The sequence below is a fragment of the Mizuhopecten yessoensis genome, unplaced genomic scaffold (genome assembly GCF_002113885.1).
Source record: "Mizuhopecten yessoensis strain PY_sf001 unplaced genomic scaffold, ASM211388v2 scaffold3023, whole genome shotgun sequence".
In the NCBI taxonomy this organism is placed as follows: Eukaryota; Metazoa; Mollusca; class Bivalvia; order Pectinida; family Pectinidae; genus Mizuhopecten; species Mizuhopecten yessoensis.
The window spans coordinates 383374-391276 of NW_018404837.1; the positions used below are offsets into that span (position 1 = coordinate 383374).

Below are 7903 nucleotides of genomic sequence, written 5' to 3' on the forward strand. Positions count from 1 at the left end.
CTAAGCTAATGCACAACACAACTGTAGAATCCAACAATGGCTTTGTCTATGGTCAGTTATCCAGAAATATGGACTTGATTATATTTTTTATGGATGAATTGGATTCGTAGTTTCCGACAGCAATCTTTACAAGAAGACTCTTTACTCATATAACAAAGATAATAATGCTACTTGGCAGATGATAGTTGCAATCCAATTATGATGATGAAATAGTTATCTGATCGTGACAATAGACCCCGCCCAGTACATTTACATGCATGTTGGTTCGAGGGCCTAACGATCCTACCCTCACTTCTCCAGATCATTTAGACCTTGGTCTGGTGACGTCAGCAAATTATTCAAGGGTATAAATGGTGGGATTAGCGATGGGACGTCCATTTACTCTGGAAGCGAAGAACGCCTAATAAGGTAGGTTTAGTTGGTGACCTGTATCGGTCAATCAGAGAGGCCGGACACAGCCGATTGATTCATCTATGTGGTATAGAGCAGCACGGGATTGATTGATATACATAATGTACATAGAGCGTCGTAGTTGTATAATGTAGTGAGAGAATGCCAAAGGGCTATGTTATAATATTATATATAGATATATGAGTAAGTGTAATTGTCATGCTTAGTTAGGATTATTGTCAATTGACGGGAAAAATGGATTGTTTTAAACTATGTTCAACGTTTTCATTCTTTTCAGGCTCGATTATTAGCAGTTATATTTGATCATAGTATATTTTTGTATATTAAAATACTTACTTAACAAAATTCCGTGACATAATTTGTATAATGTATATTCTGTTCTATAGCTGTAAGTTACAAATCTATACAAATAATATAAAAAAATTCAAGCACGGTTATTTTTTGTAAAATTTTGTTACTCCCGCTACAACGAAATTAGTTGTCATCTACTTCAAAACCAGTATTTTAATGGACATATTTACGTTTTAATATACAAAAATGTCCAGTGAATCCAGACGTTCTTGCGGGTAAAAGGTGGCAGGATTCTACATAGTGGCCCTATTCTTATGCGCCATTACAAGTCTTCTCTAAGTACTTCATTACCCTGAAATAAACATGGCGAACTGTTTTGACAGAGAATACATGTTGGGTATTTCTATGTTTAAATGAATTGTTGCAAAGATAGTTAATCGCTGAAATACGATATCATTGAAACAGTCATTTAAGTATTTTTCTTTGTCATTAAAATCCACTGCCAAGGCAAATCGAAGCCCATATATTTGTAAATGGATGAAAAAGTAAATAAAGTTGACTTATTATCCCGTTGACAATTTTTATATGGAATAGACATACTTATTTTATAAAGTTAAGTCTTTGAGACAAATAAAATAAATACTGAAAACTGATAAAACTGAGAATATCAATTGTGATGTGCTTTGAAAGGTTTCATTGTAAAATGGCGAGCGTTGGTGAACTGAAATAACATTACTTTAGTGTTGTATAACTGATTCCTCATTTTGAAATCTGAGCGGTTTTTTCTTGACCAATCACTTATATGATATTGAACTTAAAGTGGGAATTTTGTAATGATTGGTGAACAGTAAAATGATCGCAAATTAAGGCCTAAACAACCAACCTTATGGTGTTGTGTTTAAAGTGATTGAATGTATTAGAGCCAACTCTGTCAATACAGATCGCACAAGGGAACTATTGTACTCATACAAGGGAAGAGAGGGGGTTCGGGGCTAACGATCTGGAACTATTGTACTAATACAAGGGAAGAAAGGGGGTTTGGGGCTAACGATCTGGAACAATTGTACTAATACAAGGGAAGAAAGGGGGTTTGGGGCTAACGGTCTGGAACTATTGTACTAATACAAGGGAAGACACGGGGTTTGGGGCTAACGATCTGGAACTATTGTACTAATACAAGGGAAGAAAAGGGGTTTGGGGCTAACGGTCTGGAACTATTGTACTCGTACAAGGGAAGAAAGGGGGTTTAGGGCTAACGATCTGGAACTATTGTACTAATACAAGGGAAGAAAGGGGTTTGGGGCTAACGATCTGGAACTATTGTACTCATACAAGGGAAGAAACGGGGTTTGGGGCTAACTGTCTGGAACTATTGTAATCATAAAAAGGAAGAAACGGGGTTTGGGGCTAACGGTCTTGAACTATTGTACTCATACAAAGGAAGAAACGGGGTTTGGGGCTAACGGTCTGGAACTATTGTACTCATACAAGGGAAGAAAGGGGGTTTGGGGCTAACGATCTAGAACTATTGTACTCAAACAAGGGAAGAGAGGGGGTTTGGGGGTAACGGTCTGGAACTATCATACTCATACAAGGGAAGAAAGGGGTTTATGGCTAACGGTCTGGAACTATTGTACTCGTAGTAAAAGAAAGTCTGTGATCAAACACAGGTGTAGAACTATAGCAAAGTAGATGTATTATGGAGCTAGCAATAAAGACAAGTAGTAGGTGGTAAATCAAGTGTTAATCTTAGATAGACGACAATGTGATAGTATAGTCAGGAAGCCGCTATTGTTAACTGTATACAGGTGGTAGTTATAGACAAATAATAGTTATAGGTAGGTCGGATTTATAGATAGTTATACATAGGTGGTAGTTATAGGCAAGTACCAGTTATAGATAGGTGGGATTTATAGATAGTTATACATAGGTGGTAGTTATAGGCAAATACTAGTTATAGGTAGGTGGGATTTATAGATAGTTATGCATATGTGGTAGTTATAGGCAAATAAAAGTTATAGGTAGGTGGGGTTTATAGATAGTTATACATATGTGATAGTTATAGGCAAATAATAGTTATAGGTAGATGGGATTTATAGATAGTTATACACAGGTGATAGATATAGGCATATACCAGTTATAGATAGGTGGGATTTATAGATAGTTATACACAGGTAGTAGTTATAGGCAAATAATAGTTATAGGTAGCTGGGATTTATAGATCTATACATTTATAAATAGATCAAACATTCGCTGTAAATACTTTGAATACACTTTCTTTCAGACGACTAAGATAGTAACCTTATCACAGTAGACTCATAGCCACGAACCTTTTCATATAATATGATTGATTGTTGACATTTCAAGGTGATTTTAACATCCGTCTAAATTAACTTTGAGTCCTTTCTCTTAAAACTTTCACTCATGTTGATTCTTAAATAAATAACACGCTGGATAGTGACTGGATTGCATACCTTTCGTGTTGTTTGTACTGAATAAGTAACGTTCCAAAGTGAGGTTTGTTTTGCCAATAAAATACTATTTAATCAATATAATTCCTTTCATCTCCTGTTAATGCCAGTCTTTTGTATATTACGAGGTCTTCTGGACAGATGCATCCTATGGCTTTATGTTTTGGTACCTTGGTTCTTTCTACATCATACCGCAAACGATTACTGCCATGAATTTGTTGCTCTTTCATGTGTCTGTTTCTCTCGCGTCCAGTTTCGGTGGGATATGAATGCTACCATGTGAGGCCATTTTCTGTGGTGATGATATATCTAGTTGGGAAATTCTTTCAGACATACCAACAGTTTTCACGGCATTAGCAAGAGGATGCCACCAACATAAGTGAAACAATGAAATCGAATTACCGTTCAAATAACCGTTTCTTAAATCAAAGAGTACCGACGTTTATCCAATATTTCTGCAGCACGTTGGATTGAACGCCCTATTTCTTAAATATTTCAAATCAAAATAAAAGGCGGCCAGGGGGATTATGTATAGACAATACATTAAATTATACACTAACGGACCTCAAATATATATAAAAAAACCACTTTTATTAATCTTGCATTAACATTTACAATGCTCGATTTACTGGTGATATTTGTGTAATACTTGTCCTGCAATAATACTGATTACTCTTCATTATACAGGTATGCCATGTTACATTACCTTCAATACTTTAACACTTATATCTTACTTATCCTTCAGGTATCCAGTTGATTCGACCACAGACCTACCCGTATTGATGGCCAGAGTTACGTGCCTACTGTTGCTAGGCTGTCTGCTTTCTTGCTGTATGGCTAATACCCTAGAGAGTCTTGTCAGACGGTGAGTCATTTACCTGGTCACCTTCTTTAATATCCGTCCACCTTTTTTTCCTCTCGTAGTTTTATCAGTTGATCACACCGACATAGAGTCATTTTGTTTCTTCCTGTTCCTCAAATGTTCGCATATGTCATTTGCGCACGATTCGAATATTTAAAACAAAATTTTGTTTAAGCCAGCGGTTATACGTTAATTTCAAAATTGAGTTATATTTAATAGCCTGATTTATATCAGCAAATTTATATGTCGTTTAGCCGCAAACTCGATTAATACGGAGAAACGAAAGTATGTATAGTTTTTAAAGCTGTCCACGTCGTTGTCTTGTTTTGGCGATGAGTTATGCACGCCTTCATATATATCTAAAAAGTTGATAGAAAGATACATAATGATGAGATAAAAATATGAAGGTCATATTTCCGTGATAAATGTCTTAAAATTCTATTGGATTCGGGATAATAACTTTTATTAAATGGCGTAACATCTTTCGATTATATGTCTGAGATGCATGTATTATATCGTATATATATATCACTCATCTGTAGGTTGTCTAAAGGTGAAGGTCACAGTAGGGAAAGGATATTTTCTTACCACTCTCAAGTCCGTAGCACAAATGTTTCTGTCGCAACTTAACGTCTTTTGAGTTGAGCTATCATATTCCACGTCAATGGAGTCACAAACCGTTCATTTGTTATGATAATAAAATTTATCGTTTTAAGATCTTTGATGTGAACTTGTTCCTTGCAATAACTACGTCTGCTTGCTTATAAATATCCATTAACTGATCCTTGGACATACCACAACAAATAAAACAAAGGGGCAGGAACAACTATGTTCAAAATGGCGTTTCCAGTAACATTTGCGCCGAACCTCATACTTCTGGCACTGTATTAATCCCCTTTTCGAATATGAGCTTCATGCATTCGTTTGTATCTCATATACACCATTTTTTGCAATGCTGACTGGAATAATTCTGGAATGCACTGTAGGAACAACGTGCGCATCAAACGTACTACTGTAATGTCATAGTGTTGGAGTACTTACACATCATTTAAACAGTAGGCCCAACTGGATAGAACAAAAAGTCATTGAAAGAATTGTTCAGAAAGATTTGTCAAAAAGGGGTGTAATTTGTCTTTTTATGTCCTTTCGAGTTTTACTATATTTTTCATTGTTAATGGTTGTACAATATCTGTGTTTTGACCTCGTTTCAGGAACACTCCGAAAGGCCACACCTTCAGCGCGTTCGTTGAGATATGCGAGTCGTGTGGCGAATATTTTGGAAATAGCCTCTCCTACAGATGTATCATGGACCGTTCATTAACAACCTTTCGACAGTGTAACACAGCCGTAGTATCCGTCAACAGGAGGCGCTGATCTTCGTGTCATTTCCGGGAGATCAGATTCCAATGCTATTTATTGACAGACTTGGTTTAGCAATCTTATTAATTTATTTTATATACTGCTAATTCATATATTGATCAAATGTAATAAAAATGGTAAAAAATTAACCCGTTTTTGTTGAAGATTTATAATGACATGGTTATATATATCAAAATGGTCATAAACACGATGTCTGATAATGTGCTTTGTCGTCATTTCTCGGTGTGTTTTTCTTTGTTTCATGATTACGTTATTTGTTGTTTGGTTTTTGTTACGTGACGATATCGCCTATTTCGATTTCTCCTCATGATCACTTCGTTGTTTTGTAGGTTTATTTTTCGTTATGCTGTTGTTTCTTTATTTGTTATTTTCAATCAGAAAAACGTAATTGATGCATTTTTTTTCTTCTAAATGTGATTTTAAGCATCGGTCAGAACACACATGACTGTACATAGAAAAGAAACTAAAACCTAATCTTTTCAAAAAAACATGTTAATTAACTTATTCATGAACGTGTTTCAGATACACTTATTTGTTTATTTCGTTGATTCTTAATTTCATTGACTTTTTATATAATTATTTCGCCTTGGGTTGTTTTGTTATTTCATTGTCTCTCTTTTTTAATTTTTTTTAATTATCCGTTGATATTATGGGCTTTTTGTTTCTTTTTTCGTTATTTTGTTTAGATACTTTATTGTGTCGTTTATCTATCATGATTTTTAAGCATTCCGTTGGAGTTGCCTCCCTCCTTGCACTGCTAAAGCTAGCCACACCAATGTCATCATAGAGCCATTTCTTTGTTAAAATTGCAGTTATGTAGCTGTCATACATTTTGACCGAAGAAATAGCTCTTTTTAAAGCAGCTCGCCAACATATTTGTTCTGGACAGGGCCATGTACTTTACGAGCTTGATAATAATTGCACGTAAGAAGTATTGAATATAACATATTCATCCGAGGGCCATTGAACTAATTCTGTCACCACACAGATGCCTCACGGACGCGCTATATAATAGTTTAGCGCCTTGGCAGCGCTGCAAAAGAATTTCAATAATAATGCGCGTGCACATTTTCGACATCATCCGACAAGTATTGAACAAGTTTTCCATATTTGAATGGTATGCATTCGATACTAGTTGCTTCTTTCCAATCTTTAAATAAAGGTTGAAACTACATCGGAATACGCTCCTATATTAAAGCATGATGTGCTTAATAGATACGACCGACACAGATACATGCAGGACTTTTAAGGAATATAAAGACAAGATCAAACTATATACACGAAGTTGTGATTCCTGACACAGGTGACAGAATCGTGATTCCAGCATGTTAGACATTTATGCAATGTTATTATGGTAGCCTGAAAAATTGGTCAGTTATACTGAGGAATCCCTGTAACTACACTGACGGTGATACCGTAACATAGATCTCTACTAACATTAATGTTGACTGACACTTACATGTCCTTCTTGTAGAAGTTATATATTAACTGTTTTAATTGTAATTGTCGCTATAACCTTTCCTATGTTCATTGTCACTATCTTAGATGATCTGTTACAAACACATTAAATACTACAAGCTTTATTGCCATTTGTTGATCCGAATCTAAGCCTAGGAAGAATCTATGCTTCTATCCTCTTACCTGTTACGGGAATATAACAGGAGATACACCAAATTTTTCCTGGTATCACGCCGTTATCTCATTTTGTATTAATGTGCTGGAATTAATGACAATACACTTACAAAACAACACTTTCAATTGAAGTTCCATAGACCGGTTTAATTACAAAAATGGAAATAATAAATTACAGGAAACACCAATAGTGGTTAGGTTTGAAGTTTCAACACAATATCATCATTCAGTACAAACAATTTACATAAAATATGTTATGTAGTCTACAAAGAGCCTCTAAATAATTCACATTTCTTTTGTCATTCGGAAGGAATTTTTAGAGTAAGCATCGGAAATTATCGCATGCTAAGCATTACTAATACGTAAGCAGTGTAACAGACTGATTTGTGTCAAACTCCTCATTATTTCTTTTGTATAAGTTTTGTCCGACATCTTGTAGCTTTTACTGATTTGGACAATCACAATTAGTTTTTAAAGCAATGGTATTATGTTCCGCTTTTATTGTAATTGTACTTCTCTTTTCCGCATACTGAACCATAATAGTTGCTTAAGTCCTTATACATTTTATCTATTTGGATTTCATTTGTTTAGGTTATGACATTCAGTTTTCATATTAGCAAGTTTATTTCTATTTTGCTATAAATAGAAAACTATTAAATTCACAGAAGTATTATATGAATCTTAGAATGTTCTGAAATATGCCTAAACATTAAACAAAGCTAACAAGATATACAACACTCCATCTATAAAGATTCGAACCGAATGATACTGTTTTTTTCTACATCTTCTGGAAAAATCAACTCTAAAAATAGAAAGACGGATACACACCTGTAGCGCATTTCTGATAGAATATCAT

At 34.9% G+C, this 7903-nt stretch overlaps 1 long non-coding RNA gene across 1 annotated transcript; it reads left to right on the top strand.

The window, feature by feature from the left end:
- Positions 1-324: 324 nt before the first annotated feature.
- LOC110446851 lies at positions 325-5528 on the top strand. Its single transcript, XR_002462510.1, has 3 exons — positions 325-408; positions 3919-4038; positions 5247-5528. It is a non-coding gene; the product is annotated as an uncharacterized LOC110446851 (long non-coding RNA).
- Positions 5529-7903: the final 2375 nt, after the last annotated feature.